Source organism: Lagopus leucura, unplaced genomic scaffold (assembly GCF_019238085.1).
Source record: "Lagopus leucura isolate 7727_CA_CO unplaced genomic scaffold, USGS_WTPT01 Super-Scaffold_739, whole genome shotgun sequence".
Taxonomy (NCBI): Eukaryota; Metazoa; Chordata; class Aves; order Galliformes; family Phasianidae; genus Lagopus; species Lagopus leucura.
The window spans coordinates 18,092,479-18,113,191 of record NW_024962255.1 but is presented as its reverse complement, the minus strand read 5'-3'; the positions used below and the strand labels follow the sequence as shown (position 1 = coordinate 18,113,191).

The window sequence follows — 20,713 nt, the reverse complement described above, 5'->3', positions numbered from 1 at the left end:
TGCCTATTTACAGGGCATATAAAAAAGCACAAGTGATTTCGGTTCCCAAGCTTCATTTCAGCTATTCCCGTTCTTGCTTTGCTCTGAGTTCTGTGCTAGGCTAACAGCGTGTTGTTCCTTCAGATGGCAGATGAAGAAGTTCTGCAACAACTGGACACAGAGAAGCCTATGCCATTTAAGAAATTTTCCAGTGATTAAAAGTGGATACAAGTCCTAGTCACAGTCATTTATAGTGGCCTCTTAGCACTGCTGAGGTATTTGAAGTATTTTACTTTTTCAGGCTCTATAGTGCACTTACTGCTGCCTATGAAATATTTGAACTGTTCTCTTCTATTTGTTCCAAAAAAACCCCCAAAAACGAACAAAAAAAACCAAAACCAAAAGTACCAGAAATAAAAATGCCTTCACACCCCTACACAAATAACTGAAGTATGTAGGAGTATTTTATCTCTAGACAGTAGTCATCTGGAAAATAATATCAATGTATATTTGCTTAAAATTGCTTACTGCAAAATGTGCAGGACAATTAAATGGAGCTTCATAGCAATTTAGCAGTCTTTAAAAAAAAAATCACCCCCCTTTACTGAATAGCTGTGTCAAAAACAGTAATCACTGCATAATACCCTGCATACTATATGTATGCCTTTTTCCACACACAGACTCTCAGAGGCAATCCAGCATTTTTAAGAGCAGAAAAAAGCTGGACAAACAGAACAACTTTCCACCTCTCATCACTGAAAAAAAATCTAAAAGTGCTGTTTGATTTCTCTCATCTGATCAATTTCACATTCACACGCTCAGACACCACCGTTCTTCATCATTTCCAGGTTTTAAAAATGCCCATATGCTTCCCCCTTACCTTCAGTGCTCCAGCTTCCTGATCAGGGACAGTACAGTGCTGCGCTTTCTTCCCTTAAGTCAAAGCCCCAGCACATTTTACAGCAGTCTGCTTACTATTAGCACTTCCCATTATTTATGTGTTTCAGACTCTCTTCTGAACATGGTTATCTTAACAGAAACAGTAACTGAAAAATAAACAATCAAAAAAGAAAAGTGGAGGAGCTAACCCTTGAGTCCTCACAGACCTGCCAGGCCAGGTGAAGTGAAGTGAGCAAGGAATCCAAAGTTAGTAAAATGTATTTAAATAGTTATCAGGCAAGGGGAAGCCAAACGGAGATCATGGTGGGGAAGAGGCAAACATACGTATTGGAATAACCATGCGGTGTCAAGTAACAGACAGATGAAACAAACAGTCATCAGCTATTTTTAATTCAGATTTGCCCGTGGTAATGCTTGAGAGATAACTAATACAGAAAGTAATGGTGTGCAATTGGCTTGCTACAGCCAGTGATTCAAACCTGAAAGTACCGCATTTTTGTACCTACAGGTGTGAGTCAAAGTGTTTATTAAGGTCACCATGAAATATACTGTGTAAGAAATACAGGCATGAGTGACACACTACTGTCCTACCCATTCCTTTTCATAAATAGCTCATTTCATCATCAGAGTTGGACAGATGTATCCAGAGTTCTTAGAGTAAGGACCCCATTCCACCCTCCTTCCAAAGCAAACAACATCAGCAGCCCTCCTGGAGGCACATGCCAGCATTGGGTTTCATTTGGCGAACTGCAATAGGATATTGAATAATAGGGGAAGTATGCCACAAAGTCAGCAAGCTCAGTTTTTGTACCACAGATATAAACAGTGGATTGCCCCCTGTGCCCTGCTAAAGGTGCAGAGCTTCTTGCTGGAGTTATGGGTTTCTCCTGGGGCTCAGCATTGTTCTGGACTTGAGCCTCAGCCCACAGCAAACAAAGAATCTCCTATGATTATGGCCCAACTTCTATTTCCATGCTTGAGCAGGGCTCTATGTGAGCCTGGTGTTCACCTGCATTTTAAAAAGAGCTGCTAATTATATTGATACAGCATGAGTAAGGCAGCAACCATGCCGTCTTCACCGCTTGAGATTCTCCGAGCTTTGGAAGGCTTGGGATAAACAGTAACTCTCTGCAACCCAGGAGCAGCCTGAACTCACCTGTCCTTGGAGGGGCAATGATCTGCCTTCCCCAAAGCAGCGTTCAGCCTTGATTTTCCCACCTGGGAGAGGTGTACTTTTCCCCACATATCCCAGCAGGAAGATGTTGCTAAGGCCACTCTCCTAGGCTCCTGGTCTGTGCTTTTGGTGCTCAGCTGCTTCTGCTAATTCATCCCAAACCAAATGCTGGTCTTGCCAAACATCAGGGCACTTCTGTGAAGTTCTGGCTCCAAACTGTACACTCCGACAGCTACTCATACCTGTAACTCATGACAGCACCTACGTTAAGATCCAGTGCGTGCACAAGTCATGGCCCCTGTGAGCTGAACCATCCAAGAGAACTGCTGCACTCTGCAAAAACAGGTTGGGATGAAAACAAGCAGTGGAAAACCAGTTTTCAGGCACCCACTGACACTACTGGAGGCAAAACTGTCTGTATATGTATCCCTGTCTCTCCCACACATTTCTGAAGAAGGGTGGAATGTATTTCTGGAATACTTGTGCTAAAAATAAATCCATCCCTGCTATCTATGAAGAGAGGCAGGTATAGCCCGAGTTTCTGTGAGCCCATGAACTTGTGAACTGCTTGGAGGCTGAATAACAACTAAAAAGACTCCTATGGAAACTGACTGTGGATGCTTGCAGAAAGGGTGGCTGGAGGGACTGGAAAATCCAACAGAGGCCTCTCATGGGAAAGCAGCTGGGGCTAGTGCTGTGCATGATGAATGTGCTGTGCAGGTTCCAGCTTTGATTGGGCTCACATCTTAGGATAGGCATTATATTTGTTCAAATACGACGATAATAAATACAAATATTTGCAAATTCAGTGCTCAGATGAGACTCTGGGATCAGATGGCCTGCCATTAAAATAAAACCACTTCTGGGGAAAATTACTGAACAGCACATAGCAAACACAACCCAGAGGCACACAGATGTTGTTACCCTACTCCCAGGAAAGTTAGAAAGCAAAAATTCCTGCTGCTTTCTTTCAGTGAGTGTGGAGCAATAATAGATCACATCAAACTTTTGTAGACAGCTATTTGGACTGAAATTCTAAATTTATGTGAAATGAGAAGGCCATTAACACAAATATGTCAATAGCAAATGAATGTATGCAGTTTAATGAACTCCATTTTTCACACACACTTCCTCACACATACAAATTTGAAACTCAGTATGCTTGGCAAGGCTGAGAGCACTCACATGAAAGCCTTATGCAAAAGCAGTATTTTTTCAGGATTTCCAGAGTTGTATCCCACCACTTAACACTTTCTTTAGGGAAATGAATGGAATTCTTCCCTAGTAAGGGAGCCAGGTTTTTCTTCATTACCTTAGTTGCAAGTCTCACAGGAGCAGTATTATGCAGACCTCAATGGGATAATGGACCAATTATATGCAGAAGGTCCCTGGTACATGGAAACCAAAAAACTGAACTGATTATAAGCAGAAATGAAAGCGTGCCACTCTAGACTAGGAAAATGCAAGCATCAAACTACTTTGACTGTAGAAAGTAAATGGTTTATAATTCTCTTGGCGTGGACAAGAAAGGGGGCTACTTCATATCCCAGAAGTGTATTAGGATTATATTGAGTTTTCAGTTGTTTGTTTACAGCACTTTTTGCCCCACAGAGAAATACAGGTTCAGCCCTCACCTGGCAGGCACAGGCTGAATGATTTGTTGACTGATAACCCAGTCAGTGCAGTAACTTCGTCTCTGGGCAAAGGACAGACATACCACAATGCCTAACAACACCTTCACCTGCTCCACATGTACACCACCTGAAGTTTTGCAAGGCCTGTTTTTCTGAGGGTGCTTCTAGCACCTGCATGCCTGCTCCTGGATGTGCCCAGAGGTGCAGCAGCACTGCAGGGCGGAACAAGGAGTCATGGTGCAAACCAGGCTCTGTTCCACCTACCCTCATGCAACAGCCCAAGTGCCCAGTGTTGTTTGCCAGCAGGAGGGCTCCACTGCTACAGGACCTGTCTGGATGGGGAAGTGGTTGCCAACTTCTGTCCCATTCCTGCAGCATGTCAGCAGACCCAAATTCTTTCCAGGCTCAAGCTGATCTGAATACACACCTCCTCTGATAATAGAAATACAGTTTCTGGGGAGGAGGTGCTCAATTTATTCCTCCTCTTGCAATCTCTGCGTTTTACACCTGGAACGAGCAGAGAGAAAGACTGAAAGTGAGTTGAAGTCTCCAGTTTTGCTGTCTCCTTTAGGAAGCACTGGGCTTGTCTGAGCATGTGCACATTTTCTCTCAAGTGGAAAAGCATCACTGCTTCCTCAAGCAGGTGGATTTTCTGCAAAAGCTCTGCTCAGACCAAACCCTGGCCTTCCCTAACTGCAGGAGGCTGCAAAGGGCTGAGGGTTCTGACAGAAGTTCCCTTGTTATTGCTTTTGCGATAGGTTTTTCCCACGCAAAGAGAAACTAAAGCCACATCTTCTAACACTGCATTAGCACCTCTTGTTAGCTAACACAGGCTATGCTGCACCTGGCAACACAGGAAATGACAAATAGATCTCTGCCATATTCCTTTTTACCTTTGTCTTCTTCTGCATTCAGCCTCAATCCACATCCCAGTTCAAAACAAACTTCTGTCCAGACAAACAAAGCAGAGCAGACATAAGTGAGGGCAGACAGGAGCAGTCCTGCAGCCTGCTCCCTTGCAGCCATTTCTCCAACCTGCTGGAAGGGGCGTTTACCTTCACCCCTGCACAGCCATCATCCAAGGCTACTTTTCAAGGTAAGAACCTTGCCAGAGACTTCTAGAGCTCTGACAAGGAGAGAAATTCTGATTTATGAAGTCATTGGATCTTTCCCTATTTGCCCTTATTGCAGCTTGGAAGGAAGCTAGAAAAACAAAAAATTTCTGTAGAAGAAAGCTCTGAAAAAAAATTCAGCATGGGTCAAACCAAAACCAAAAAAAAACAAACCACTGATTTTACAATTCAGAATTTTACAATACATTATTTAATATAATACAAAATCTAAATTGTTTTTGGTATGCCCTCTGAAAGTATCAGGAGAGGTTTTCTTCCCACTGAAAGAAAGCTATAATTCTTCCTTGAAATCAGATTTCTCCTGACACCAACAATCTTTGCTGCATCTCAGCTTTGACTGCACTTGTGAGCTCTGGCAGATGTTGGCTGTGCTATCTTTCAAGCTCTACCTTAAATTCAGTTTTAAAAAAATGTCTCCAGCCTGACCTGCTCTCTCCACTGCTGCCCAGTCAGTTATCACCTAGTCTCAGCTGACTCAGAAATGGCTCCTCTGGATTCCAGCCCCGAGCACCCTACTAAAAGCCCTGGGAGGTGCCTTGCCTGTAATGGCAGGCCTGGGCTCAGCAACCCTTTGTTGGCTCCCAGGGACAGAAGTTGCCCTTGAAGGACTCTGAAGACCAGAAGACTTTGTTACAAATGTTGTCAAGGGCATCAGTCATGACCACATCCTATCTATTTCCCCCAAATTATACCACAATCAGGAGCCAAGTCATGTTTTTGACAGTAAGACAGCAGCAACACATACCTTGATCATATCTGCACAACCCCAGAAAGATGTTTTTTGCACAGCAATTTCATGTTGAACATGAGAGCAGAAGACAGATATGACTTAAAAGAAACCTACTATGGAAAATGCTAAAGAGCAGAAGACAGCTAAATTACTCTGCAAAAAAAAAAAAAAAAAAAAAAAAAGTTCAATCCTGGAAAGCATTGTAGTACATAAGCCACTAAGCAAAAAAAAAAAGCCTGCCAGGTACCTATCTGTGTTTGGGCAACAATTTACCTTGGAAATAATTTTTTCTTCTTTACTTTGGCCATCAGGAATTGTCAGTGCAATAAGCAAGAATTGTGAGAGTGTCAGCCAGTTCCAGGATGAGCAATGAAGTAGACTTCCAAGTGAAGGTTAGGAAATGAGCAGGCTTGTAACATCAGATGAAGGAAAAATACCTGTGAATAGCTGCAGTGACCTAAAAATTAGTCCTCTGAAAAAAACATTACAGAAAAGCCGGTGACATTTAGAGATGCTAAGACAAATGCATTAGGCATTTTATAAACATAGCTCTAATCCATCTGAGTTAAGAAAAGAGGTGGGAGGAATGTGGATTTGCTGGACTAGCATAAATATTTCCTATTTACAAATCACAAAGCAAAAACCAGAGACCACAGGCTAATTAAAATAGCTGGACGGCAATGATGGGAAACATAAGCTGCTATTTTTAGGGAATCATATGAGCACCCAACCAGCTACAAGTCTGGTCAACGTGGAGATGTCACATGGCTGCCCAGAGCTCTGAGTACTGTACCTCACCACCGCAGACTGTGGAGCCACTGAGATTGTTTCCATTCCCTCTCCAGATCTCATCCACATTTTGTGCAGTTCTTTGCATTTAACACAACAGCTCGAAAGATTTTCCATGACATTTTTCTTAGGGCCATTGACAACTGCAGCTGAGAGATGGGCTTTGGGTAGCATTTGCAGGGGTGACCCCATGCAGATTTTGGGGATTGGCAGTGTTTTATGGGAGGGAGCTGTGTCACACTGCAGTGCAGCTGGTACTGCAGAAGTAGCTACTGTTTGAGTGTGGGCTCTGCTGGATGGGGAGGAGTCAAGAGGCAGAAGATAAAACAGAACAACTTGTTATAGGCTTGTGAATTTGCCCTGCTCACAGTGGTTTTCATTTTGTGGTTTCCAGAATATACTTTCTGGGGGCCCAAAAGAGGAAATAGCAGAAGAAAACATGAGAATTTAGTTCCTCATCAGGAACAAAGCATATTTATGCTGTCTCCTAAACTCAGAGCACTGCACAGAAAATATGAGGGTGCAGATGCATGCCTGTGTTGTTCCATGCTTGAGCACTGGCGGGCAGGGATGGAAAGATCAGCCTGGCTCAGGATAGAGACCTGACTCCAGATGTGAATTAGACAGGGGAGGCATTTAAATTTGCATTCCCAAACCAACACTCTTCTGAGCTCAAAGCCTTCCTCAGGAAAGAAGTGCTGGAAACCACAAAAAAAAAAAAAAAAAAAAAAAATCTGAAAATCCTTCAGTTTTGCATATCCTGAACATTCCATTGCATGAGAAATGCTCTCTGCCTGAGTAAAGCACTTTGCCTTCCCCACAGCCCTTCCCCCCAGATTGCTGCCAAGCCAGGACCATGGGCACCGCTAGCACTTGAGCTGCAGCAGACACCGCTGCCCAACCTGTTTCCAGCCTATTAGCAGATCAGAGTGCTAACTGGGACAGGCAGCCTTTTGCTTTTTCCCATTCCACTAATCTGAGGAATTAGACTACTGTATTTCTAAAATGCTAGAACTTTAAGTTGCACTGAAGACAGCAAATAATCTAAAATTGGCTCTCTATAAGACAGGAAACATGCGAGAGGGAACTAGAACTTGATGGCCAGCCTTTCAGAAAAAGCCAGTGTGTAATTGTTCAGGGTTTCGTTGAATGCCCTGAATGGAAGATTAACAAGCCAACAGATGGTGATGATGAGATTATCAGGATTAGCAGGAAGAATCCAGGCAAACACAGAACTGCCAAGAACAGCAAAAACCTGCTCTGAAAGATAGCAAATGTGTTTTCTGTGCAGAGCAGTGCTGTATAAGACTGGAAAGAAAGAAGTTAAATGAATAGAAAGCAGCTGCTGCAGAAAAGCAAGAAAACAGCAATGGAGCCATCAGAATTAGAGCGTGGTTGTACAGATTCACTACAGGCACCAGCTCTTCACCTGGCACTCATCAGGGTCATCTACCGTAGCCCAGGACCTGGCTGTCACATCCTTGGCTCCATCTACCTTGGAGCTTGAATGGCTTGGGAAACTGGGGACAGCTCCTCAGCCTGGAGCTAAGCCTGGGCAGCATAAGAGAGCCTGACTGTTGGTCCTAAATATTTTGTCACAAACCCTTACTAAGGATTACCCAGATGGGTTCCTGGTTATCAGACACGGCTCTTAGCAGTAAAGTGAAACTGAAGTGGGACTGAAACTAACTGTACCAATATACAAGGTTGCTCATATGAGGGTAATGCCTCCTATTTTATTCTGTTGGCCTACAAAGTCAGAGGCAGTGAGTGGTGAGTTTCAGCAGTGGTGACAGAGGCCATGAGGTACCTTCACTGATTCAGAGTTTGATGAGTGTGGCATGCAGGCTTCTGTTCATCTCTGGTGAAAATGCATAGCAATGGTGGTGACTATATTGAAAAACAGTGTTTTATAGCTGAGAATTTGCTCTATTAAATAGCGTTATTGTGCTCTTTGTATCTGTTGCACTTTTCCTGGAAATAAATAGGAGGCATTACTTTTGGAGCAATCTACATACTAAAATGGCTGGTATTAACACAGAGACAAATGCAAATAAAAGAACCATTCTTTAGTCCCTTTCCATTCAGAAAAGTGCATATGGTTTGAATTACGATAACAAAAACAACTGACTTCAGACATTTTTTAAAGGGTTGTAGTCTGCAGAACTCATTAGAAAATTTACATTATTAAATATTTCAATAAAAATGTAATAAGAATAAAAAGACAAATATTGTACTTTTTCAAAGTCACAACTGGTTTTCTTTAAATTTTACAAAGATATTTTGGACAAAAAGATAAATAATAAAATGACTACAGATACAAGTTTTAATCCTATAAAATATATGTGATTAATTATCTTCCTGCAGAGACTTTCCTTAGGAGCAAAACTAAACACGTTTGCAGAATCAAGGCTGTAAGCATGTCCATAACTTCACTCATGCAGATGTTCTCACTGATTTCAGCAGAAGTGTTTACACACAAAGTAGAGCACAGACTGAAGCATTTAAGCATGGTAACCTCAAAGTGCATTTTTATTGCAAGAAAACATTGCTTTTTCAAAATACAGCAACACTACTCAAAGCCAGGGTGTATCTGCAATCCATTAACAGACTGTGTATGCAGACAGAACAAAATGAAGAGGAAAAGTCTGATGTCTCCACTGATGACATTTTCTACAGTGTCCCTGTCACTTGGGATCACAAACCCATTGATTTCAATATTCCAGCCCTGCTGAAGGACAACTCCTCTCCAGACATTTCAAATGATTTGATGTGCTGAACCTGAATATTTTGGAAATTAGTACTGACTGCAAGAGCAGCCTGGCAGATGTATCTGAGACAGCTCCAATCAAGAGAAACCCTCCTAGAGACATGAGTGAGGAGCTGGAACACGCTCTGTTCCCATACTGTTTTAAAGATGGAGCTTGCGTTGTTCTCACAGAAAGGATGCTAATGATACCTTGGGATAGTCTTTTTGCAGCCTAGCTGAGCATGACAAGCATGAAACATCTCTGTAGAAAAAAATACTGCAAGTTCTGAGAGTGTGAAGATTTTCAGGAGATCAAGTACTGAAGTTCAGTGTCAATAATTTAAGTGCAGAAAACAGGAAGAAAGCAAGGAAATGGTAGCATGAACAGAACTGAATAGGAATTAAATGTTTTTTAAACAGCAGTATTTTTACATTCTTTGACTTTGGATACTCGTCAATTCCAGTGTCAGGATCCACATTTTTCTTTGCACCTTTCATGACTCTACCATTTCTGTTGCCTACGAAAAATCCAACTGCATTCACACAATCCTTCATTTCACTCATGATGTGAGTCACATTAGTTTGTAAAGTCTCTTATTTATTCATGAGATTTTAACAGTACTCACCAATTATCTTAGGAGTTTCTACTGTGGCCAGTACTACAGTAAGCAAGCACCTAACTTCACACTCAGTAGTGATGATCTTTAGAGCCACACCCCAGGTACACCCAGTCCTGTATCTTAAGACAAAAACAAGCCAAAACCAAACATACAAAACAAACAAAACCCCAAACCAAACAAAAACCCCAACCAAAGAAACCAACAGTTGTCAATTTAAATTAAACCATTCTGCAAAACACGTAGAGATTTATATTAAATACTTGTATCAGATGATTTCTTTTGCTGAATGGCTGCAACATGCTTGTGTAGATGTGATTTAGATTCAAAACAACTAAACTATATAGCAAAGGTTACAATAAGAACCAATAGAAAAGTCAGGAAAAGAGTCCAGATTCTAGCATTATGGACGATTCATCAGATTAAGCTGAGTCCTAGATGGGAAAATCTCTAAGGGAGGATTTTTATTAGCACATTCTGCCTTCTGCAAATTACTTTGAGATGATCATAATGCCTTTGTGCTTTTGTCTACCTATTGGTAGTATTTAGAAAGTGCCTATTGCTCTCGAGTCTGGAGCTACATAAACAACAACAATAATAATTAATAACTTTTGCAATTAAATTCTGCCAAATGAAATCTCATATTCAGCTTCAACTGGATGCACTCATCTGTCTTAAGTTGTTGTTTAGGGTTGCTGTGCACTATCTAACTGTTGGTATGTTCTATCCCAAAGGTGGATGGGAAACTTTGAAGCTCTATAAATAGAATATATTATTATTATTAATACTGGGAGATGACAGGACTGCAGCAGTTCAGCCTCAGGGGACAAAGACACTCAAGAACACTTTCAGCATTTGAATGCACAGATGGTTCACAATCAGTGATAAGAGGGAGAGAAAAGCTCTAGTACAAAACATCCCATAAGAGCACAAAGATGAGATTCAATGGCTGGAATTAATCACACTCAGCCCTGGCCTTTTACACGATTAAGCTGGCCACTTAGGCTGTCTTCCTCATCAGTGTAGGGCTCTAGGAGGTCTGAAATGCCTTTCTACCCATGGGAGGAATCACAGCCCCAAGGATTCAGTTCCTCCAGAACTCCAGAAACCTCCTGAAACAGAGGAGGAGGGGTGGCAGAGCCACAGCCCCAGTAAGGGACCAAGATCCAGCACTTCCACAGCCAGGAAATACAAAGGAAAGGTGTCTAAGAGGAGAAGGAATATAAAGGGAGTGGGGGTACTGGGAAAGTCTTACAAAAACAAGGAAAGGAAAAATGAAACAGCAGCAATCACTGGTTTTCTGGCTTCGAAACTCTGTGGGTCTGATCCTATTTCTCTTGGCCACCAGCAAATTCTCTCTGGCAGGAAATATGAACAGAGTAAGATTGCACAGGATCAGAAAAAGAGTGTTAAACAAATGAATTAGGCACTCGCCTGTACGTCCCCTCACTTTGACTTCCTCAGCACAATAAGGAAGATGTGGGCCTGCCTAGTGCCCTGTAAATTCTTTGAACATAGTCAAGCACAGTACTGTTGGCTGGCATTGCTGAGAGCTTTTGCTTTCATGCCTGAGTGTCTTTCCTGATCATTGCAGTGCAGTGGGGGTGGACACAGAATCTGTTAGCAAATCTGAGCAAGATGGAGCATCACAACAAGGTCACATAAGTATAGAATGCTGTATCTCACTTCAAAATCAAGCAGGAAGCAGCATTTTAACCAGAGAGATGAATAGAAGAGATATATACATACCCTCGAATGGGAACCCTGCCGGAGCAGTCTCCTTCCCTGCCAGCTATGCTGCTGTGTCACAGTATGACAGCATGACCCCAGCTCCCCGCCCTGATGTAATCAGGTGCCTGCGGGGCCTTCCAGCAGAGCCTGTCGCTGACAAGAATGACAGCAAACCCTGCTTTCACCTAAAAAGACAACTGCATTTAGGTCTGCTTCCTTTCACTGTTTTTTGACAGCTATCGAGAGCATATGTCCTTGGCTCTTGGTTTGCTGAGGCAGGGCAAAGGAGAGCCATGGCCAGGCCACTAGCTGTCTGCCTGGATGCCATGGGGGGCTGAGCAGTTATGGCTCAGCTCTTCATTCATTCTAATGAAGAGCTGACCTTAACTGCACCTCATTCTTCTCCAGAAGAAATCCAACAAAGGGCCAGAGCTGTACAGCCTGCCCCTGTGCAGTCTAAGACAACACTAGCTGATCTCATTCCTGCATGTGCCAAGTGTCTGAGAGCTTGGAGGTAAGGTAATGCTCACACAACAGCCTGGAGCCAGCAGTCTGACCAGCACAGTCTAGAAAAAGGGTGAAAAATCAACAGCTATGAGATGTGGCCATTGGCAGTTTGGTATCTGAGAAACATTCTCCTCCATGCAAACTCTATTATGTAGTAACTCCCAAGAACAACAGAAAAAAACAGCTTGCCTCTGACTCTGGCCAGAATTATCTTTCCACCGGTATTCACTTTGTGGTTTGTAGTTCCTAAACTGTGAGAAATGGTAACAGCTCATCCCATCAATTATCTTTCTTCTAAGATGAAGAGTTGAAGTTATTTAATCAGTTTTCATGGAAAAAAAAAAAAAAAGTGACTTCTCAATTTCTGCTCTTTCTTTCTTGTCTAATCTATTCTTGCACATTCTTGCATCCTTCTTGAGGTGACAGCAATAACCACAGTTAGTATTCAGAAAGGATTTGTGGCAACACAGTATGATTCTTGATTGCTTTCCCAATCTTCTGTTTGTCTTTCTGACTGCTGAGCATAAAACAGACATTTCAGAGTCATGAGTCTATCCTACCAGCATGGAGAGGCAGACATCAAAGCTAACAAAGCAATACACTTCAGCAAAGTGTCTTTGAAATCTTTGTTCCTTTTAGTTCTGTTCCAAGAAGTTCCAACGCAAGAGCATGTACTGCATCCATCACCAAGTTGAGGCCTCAGCAACTCCTGAGACCATTTGTGGAATTTACCACTTACTTTAGCTTGTCCATGATATCCTTAAATATACATTCCCAGTGCATGATATTAATCACTACGCAGGGATTAGTGGTCAATAGCTCAATGAAGATCAGTGATGAGTGGTGGCTCTGTACTGGGATTGATGCTCTTTAACAATTTCATCAACGACATCAACAGTGAGATTGAGTGCACCCTCAGCAAGTTTGAGGAAGACACCAAAATATATGGTGCTGTTGACAGGCCTGAGGGACAGGATGCCATCCAGAGAGACCTAGACAGGCTGAGCAGTGGGCCCAAGTGAACCTAATTAGGTTCAACAAACCCAAGTGCAAAGTTTTGCACCTGAGTAGTGGCAACCTCCACTAACATTACAAGCTGGAGGGATGTAAGGATAGAGCATAGTCCTGCTGAAAATAATGGTGTACTGGTGGATGGCGGTATGGACATGAGCCAGAAATGTACCCTCGCAGCACAGAAAGCCAACTGTATCCTGGGCTACATCAAAAGAATGGTGGCCAGTGGAGTGAGGTACGTGATCCTGCCCCTCTGCTCTGCACTGGTGAGGCCTCATCTGGAGTACTGCATCCAGATGTGGAGTCCTCAGTAAAGGAGAAACTTGGACCTGTTGGAGTGTGTCCAGAGGAGGCTACAAAAATGATACAAGGAATGGAACACCTCTCCTACAAGGACAGGCTGAGAGAGCTGGGGCTGTTCTGCCTGGAGAAGAGAAGGCTCTGGGGAGACCTGAGGGTGGCCTTTCAGTGACTACAGGAGGGCTAGAAGAAAGAAGGGGACAGACTCTTTAGCAGGGTCTGCTGTGATAGGACAAGGGGAAATGGTTTCAAAGTAGAAGAGACATTTAGATTGGATATAAGGAAAAAGTTTTTTCCAGTAGGAGTAGTGAAACACTGGAACAGGTTGCCCAGTGACGTGGTTGATATCCTGTCCCTGAAGACATCCAAGGTCAGGCTGGATGGGATTCTAAGCAACATGGTTGAGCTGTAGGTGGTTCTGTTCATTGCATGGGAGTTGGACTAGATGGCCTTTAATGGTCCCTTCTAACTCAAACAATAATATCAATTTACAAGTCTATGATAACCCTGACATAAAAACTCTTTGCTTCTTTTTTCAATGGATTAGTCATTCACTGCCAGTGCACACAGATAGAAAATAATGAAATTATGTCAGCTAATTTGCATTCTGTGGAAGCTGTACCATAGGTGCAGGAGATGTCCTACAAATTCTAATGCACAGATTAGGAAAGTTATTTGCGGGTACCTGCAACCTAGCCTAGTATTGGTGAATTCAGGTCTTGATGCTACAAATACTCAAGGTGCTTATGCTTCCCTAGAAGCCCTTGCACATCTGTCATGTTGCTAATGATTTTATCCAAAGCATGATCTATTTGCCTTGAATTCAGAAATGCCTTCTATTTGTGGAGTTAATTCACAGTCTAACAACACAAGGCAGGTTTTTGTGGTCAAATATATTGCCACATTAATAACTTCAGAATATTACACGAAGCACAAAAAATGAAAATAAAAGAATAAATTAACAGAAGAAGTCTTCATGACACACTAGAGAATTAAAGTGCCATTTTATTACACACACCTTAGAGTTAAAGTTTTAATTTTCTTTTAAAAGGCAGCAATATATCATTTTCATTCTCAACATTAAAAAAAATAAATACATACTTCAGTTGATTTGTTCTTTGCTGTATCTGCAGGACAAACAAAATTGCAGTCAAGTGATAATGATCAAATCCCTAGAATTTCACAGAGACAACTGAATTGTTTCTATAATTCTTATTCATTGTTTCTGTAATAGGAAATTTTCCTCGAAGGATTCTGATGCAGTTCATTTTTATAAAGGACTTATAAGGGTGGACACCAAGACAGAGAGGGGCTAACTGGCATCATTTTCAAAACTACTGGCTTTGAAACAGTTCCTAGTTAGCAGTTTGGCTCAGGTCAAAGATCTAACCCTAAGTCAGAGGCATTTCCAGGAATAATTCCCAGCCCCCTGCTTGGGGCATGCCTCCCTGTCCAGATGTATGGCTGCATACATTGATACAGTACGAGTACAGTACGCACTGCCATGGGTTTCACTTGCTCTGCTGAGCTGGCACTGGGGAACCTTTAAAAGTGGAAAGGCATTCAGAGGCATCTTTTTCTTTTACAAGCTGCAGACATTTGCCTCTTAGCAAAGAAGGTCACCAACCAGGCATAGGGATCTTGGTGGATATCACTGCAGTGCAGTTTCCAAACGGCTACTCAATCCCACAGCTCTCCCCACTGCCTTATATTGCAGCCCAGCAGAGCTATATTTGGAGATAGATACAGGGGTTATGCTCCCAAGAGCCTCTCATGCAGTAAGTTCAGAGTGTGTTGCCATGATGGACATGCACACATGTGCCCTAGCAGAGTAGAGGTCAGCCATCATTCATGAATGTGTGGAGACCACTTACAGTCCAGTTACAGCATATGCTACTAACACACATTCCCTACCCACCCTGCTTTCTCCCCAGTAAGCTGCTACATTTTTAATGCCTCCATTAACTCTCAGAACAATTGACAACTCTCAGCCTTTCCCTGCAGTGAGCTTCAGTGTGGAAACATCATATCAGCCAGCTTTCAATCATAGGTCAAAGGTTTTGAGACAAGATTTCAATACCAGACGAAAAAAAAATCTACCCTCTCAACCCTGCAGACTTAATATGCGTTATTCATAAAAAGCAATAAATGTACCTAGCACCTGCAGTATCATTCATCATTGGAAACTGCACATGCTGAAATCACAGGTAAGTATTTGGGTTTTTATTTTTCAGTGCTTTCACATCTAAGGCAAGGTTGCTGGTCCTAATGCTTCTATTGAGAGCCATAAGATTCAATGTCTCATGCAGACACATTAGCTAATCCCCATAACGCACCAATTTTTACATTTCTTTTAGCATAAGAAATGATTCTTTCATTAAACGAGAGGACAGTAAGGCTGAATATTTTCTACACAAGGCAGTCAGAACTCACTCCCCCCAAAACTGCTTATGCTGTTGACACTCAGCTGCAGAAGGAGAAAGCCTGAAGGTAGCTGTGTTACAAAGGTTCAAAGTGCCAAGCAAATAGAAATAAAATGAAGAATCCGCTTCTCCTGAAATGTTGAGCTTTAAAGAGACACCGCCAGGACCAAATATCATGCACCAGTAAAGGAAAATGTACTCTGTTACAAATAAAATGATGCTTCTCTAAGTACCATATGATTTAGTCTGGTAGCAGAAAGTCACCCAAGGCTCTTAATTGAAACGTCACTGACAATTATGTTATGAAAAGTTGGCTCAGTTTTTGTGTAAGTGCCCAGCTATGGAGAGGCACGAGCCTGTTTCCTCTCAGGTGGCTCAGCTCTGCACAGTTACCAGGAATAGGAAGAGGTAAAATCATACATCTGTCACTGAAGGAAGCAGTGCACACAGTTTGAACGCCAATTTAAATCAATTTAGAAAACAATTTTGTTAAATCAGATCCATCCCTTGGTATAGTTTCTTTGATTTTAGCTTGTGAGTGCAATTTTGGCTAAGGGACTGAGTGAAGCAGGAACAAAGCAGGTCACTCTGAAGCTGCAATTATACATGCTGTGCTGATTGCTGCCAAGCCAGTCAGGAGGCTAGTGCCCAGCAGTTTTCTGGCTTAGTCTTACTACCCCATCTTCTCACTCTAGATCTTACTGGCCCCTTTGGACTTCCTAGCCTGACTCTGTAGAAACAGCGCAGAATGAAAGTCATCTTAGTAAGTGCTTAAACTTACCTGCATCTTTCTGATGGAACTGGGTTAGGGAGAAACCACAATAATTAATGTTGGCAGACCCATAAGGACAGTATAAGCCCATTAATAAGTAATTAGTTATACATGCTAACCCATATGCTAACTCAGTCTGAGCCTTAAGTTACACTGCCTAAATCTTTGCATAGGACAGGCTGAGAGAGCTGGGGCTGTTCAGCCTGGAGAAAAGGTGGCTCCGGGGAGACCTGAGAGCAGTCTTTCAGTATCTAACGGGGTCTGTATGAAGGAAGGGGATAGACTCTTCAGTACGTATTGCAGTGACAGGACAAGGAGAAATGGTTTCAAACTGAAAGAGGGGAGATTATTATGGGCATAAGGAAGAAGTTTATTACAATAAGGCTGGTGAGGCACAGGAACAGATTACCCAGCGAGTTGGTGGATGCCCCATCCATGGAGGCATTCAGGGTCAGGCTGGACAGAACTCTAAGTAACCTGATCGAACTGTAGGTGTCCCTGTTTGTTGCAGGGGAGTTAGACCAGGTGGCCTTTAATGATCCTTTTCATCTCAAACGATTCTATGATTTGACTTGGTTCAGTTGTCCACCACAAAGCTTTGTATGCCACACTGACCCTCCTCTGTTCTTCTCTGAAAGGCTAGGTTACAGGTTCGTCAACCCAACCACACATCAGCTGAACAACGCTGACCAGCCATGGGCTGCCTGATTGCATTAGCTTTCAGCAAATCTGATGTAAAATGTGTTAGCTTAAATTCCAATGTGTGTTTAGGTTCCCATCTGGCAGATGACAACATAAGGAAAATTGCTTTGTGAGGACATGCCTCTTGAGATGAGTTAGGAATGATGCATGAGGAAAGGCTGCCTATGTCAGGTTTCCAGTGCAGGGGTCCAGTAAGGCACTTCCCACTCCCACTGCCTGGGCCTTGGGATTGTTACTCTGCCATCAAGTCTCTCATTGCTCTCTTGAAATTAGACCTTTCAGGCAGTGTCAAAGCATGCAATCAGACATCACCCTTTAATCTTAACGCTCTCACTCCAAAGCCCTATTTTTAAAAACTATGTGAGAGCACAGGAAAGTAAGTCTCAATGAAAATTAATCTGACATTAGCACTAAATCTCTTTGGCACTTTAAGAGATGCATCTTGACTTCTGCTTGTACAGTATGGCCAGGAAAACCCTTTAATGCAGTAGCTGACAGCCTATCTGCAGAGCACAGCTCCTCAAGCTTCTAGAAAACCTTCAGTTCTGAATGAGACAATGCCAAAACAGAACAGATCTCATGTTAGCGATAGACTAGCTCTGAGGAGGAGACTAAAGAGATTCCTTCCTTGCTACCTATGTTCCTCCAATTTCTACAGCACAAGAAGGAGAAGGCACTGGCAATGAATAACTCCACATCCATCCTTCAGCAGAAGAGAGCCAACTCCTTTCCAGCGTCTGTCAGCATGACAGTCTTCAAATTATATACATTTAATTCTCTGTAAATTGTGCTGAGTCCAGGAGCAGAAGCACATCAGATGATGTCAAAAAGACACTTTTCTGTCAGAGATATCAGAGGGAAATGTGAGATGCATCTATTCTGTTGTGTCTTTAGCTCTACACTGAGAAATGTATACTCTTTTCCTGGGGGAAAAAAAAGAAAGACGGTATTGTTGCAGACTTACAGATTAGACATTTCTGCTGCAATATGATACCATGGAGTTCAGAGAGATCGTATGTGTGCTCAGAGGAATGAGTGAGTCTTTGTAAATGCTGATACACTGTAAATAAATAAATGAAGTATTAATCATCATCACCATCAAACTCTGGGAGAAATCTATCTTTGTATTATTTGGATGAGACTTTGTGATTAGCTCAATCCTGCCATTTTTAGAAATTATTAGTCTTTTATAGCAGGTCTGAAACTCTATGCCAACGAGACTGTGATTTCAATGCATATTAATGGGACAAATGGAGGAGGGGAAAGGAAGTTGATACAATTCCCTTATAGAGCAGAATACCAAATAAGAAGGTTCCAGCTGTGCAACAGGAAAGTTAAAATGGTTTGTTTGGATCATTAATATTGCAATGAAAACTAATTAAACCTAGAGCTACAAGGAGGAGCTCATTAGAGATTTGAATAGAGGCAGCTCTCAGCATCCTCTTGTTTTAGCAGTTTCTTTTATCACACCAAGCGGGATAGCAAGAGCTCACTAAACAGACAAGGGATAGTCTGAAGAGCTGAGCGGTATAGATGCCCAGTCCAGGAGCTGTAAATGTTAAGAGGTATCTGACTGCTGCAGGCCTGCTTTTGGAAAACCCTGTGCAAGTTTTGGAGCTCTGTAGGATGTGGCAAGCCCTTCTGCTGCTCCTCTGCTCAATCTATCCCCACCAGAAAATAATGCTCTCAGCTCCATGCAGAAGCCCAGTGATACTGGCATATATAAAATTCTTCCTTAGACATTTGTCTCAGGAATGAATACTGCTCAGATTGGTTCTCCGTAAATCTGCCTCAAGTAACCACATCAGCCCTAACTAAGCCCTTCCCATCAGAAAGCTCTGGAAACAGTGGCTACGTTTCATGTCAATAAAGGCTGCAAGGAGGAAAGGATGACCTCTTAACATCACTCACAAGGGACTTTCTTAGAGCAGAAAGATACCTTACAATTTTAGTAACACTGCCTAAATGTTGCAGTGATTTGGGGAGTTTTACTATACTTAAGTCATATAGAAAACTAAATAAGATACTAAACCAGTGATACTAAACAGGACATATGTAACTCTGATTGGAACTTTACTTGGTAGGTTGGATAACCAAATGCCCCCCACCCCCCCAAAAAAAAAACAACCAGGAAATGAACCCTTGCCTCCCTTAACATCACTGTCAGACCGTTTGAACATAGGAAAATCATGAAGTTTTCAGTGATCCGAGTGATGATCTTCCCACACACTGAAGTGCTGACTCAGGGATTTATTAATTTTCTTCATGTTTGAGCATCAGGAAAAACTCTGAACACTCTGTTGCATTCACTACAAGGAGACAGTACAACCAAAATGGTTGGTAAGAAAAACAAAACAGAATAAAAAACACGATCACCAACAGGAACATCAACAACAAACACTCAGAAAACATAAGACGGAAAATAAAAAAAAAAAAACAAAGCATAGAACTGATGAAAATGAACTCAATCAAGTAGGCAACAGATTGGCTCCAGCCCAACCTGCATTTTCAGGCAGGAGTTAGCAAGGCATGGACTTGCCTAGCTAGTCAAGGAACAGGAAAAAGAATAAGAACCCAAATGAGGCAAGAATGTACTTTTGATTACCATTGAACACAGCAGTCATGACCTGAATTCAGATGCGTGAATGTACACTGAACCAGATTTATACAAAAAAAAATCAGCGTTAGAGATCTAAGGAAATGTTATCTGTACTGTTTCCACTGCTTTGGGTAAGTAACAGGGGAGTTTGTAATGATGGCACTTTTGTCTTTTGGTGGCTTGTAACAACTCAGAAACTAATTCCACTTTCTATTTTCCCCTCTCTGATGCTGTCCCTCAACTAAAGTTCTCAACAGCATAGTTTTGGAATGACTAATACCCAAGCTTGAGTGACTGCAGTAACCTCACATTCCCTTTTCTGGTGCAGCTTGCATAGTACAAATTCACATACTTCGAACTCAGCCTCAAATTCTTCACATAGTGGTTCTGCTCCTTCCACCCCAGACATCAGCACCTCCAAATGACCTCATGTTACCTCCAAACTGTTGCATCTGATGTACTCTTGAATGAAAAGGATGGTGACAAATAAGGAGGAAGGAAAACAAGAAACCTGTCACGGCCACGGGGTTGATTTCCACAGAGCAAACATGACCAGAGAACACACTGCTTCACAGAAGTTGTGACCAATGGTCACCTTGTATTTTTGTACATCACATAAGGGCTTTTAAGGACTTCTTCAAATAAATCTATGTAATGAATGCTAAATTTTAAGTGGAAGGGGGCAGTGGGTGACTCTATATAGGCTACCTACAGACAGACAACACAGAGGAATGGTATCTGCTCGATCTGATGTGCCTCAAGAATTTAGTGGAAAAGGCAGCCTTGTTCAGATCCCTTCCACAAGATTAATTTGCATTGTGATGTGCAAAGAAACTAGTAATGTAGTCAAAGTTGAATGCTTTGGCTGTCATTTGATCATGCATAGTGATGACTTTACTAGCAAAGTGACTATGCACTGAGATGCTGTTTCTGCTTATTGCTCATCATTAACACTGTCTC

At 42.2% G+C, this 20,713-nt stretch overlaps 1 protein-coding gene across 12 annotated transcripts in view; it reads right to left on the bottom strand.

Annotated features, from left to right (window-relative positions):
• CUNH10orf71 (chromosome unknown C10orf71 homolog) overlaps positions 1 to 11,524 on the bottom strand; it is a 28,350-nt gene extending 16,826 nt beyond the window's left edge. For 8 of the 12 annotated variants that reach the window (XM_042862840.1, XM_042862839.1, XM_042862845.1 and 5 more), the window contains exon 1: positions 860 to 1,970. The gene's annotated coding sequence lies outside the window, so the exon portion shown is untranslated. Of the gene's footprint in view, positions 1 to 859; positions 1,971 to 2,035; positions 2,281 to 11,454 lie in introns of those variants that run through there. The other 4 variants (XM_042862843.1, XM_042862842.1, XM_042862850.1 and 1 more) reach the window with 4 other exon arrangements.
• Positions 11,525 to 20,713: the final 9,189 nt, after the last annotated feature.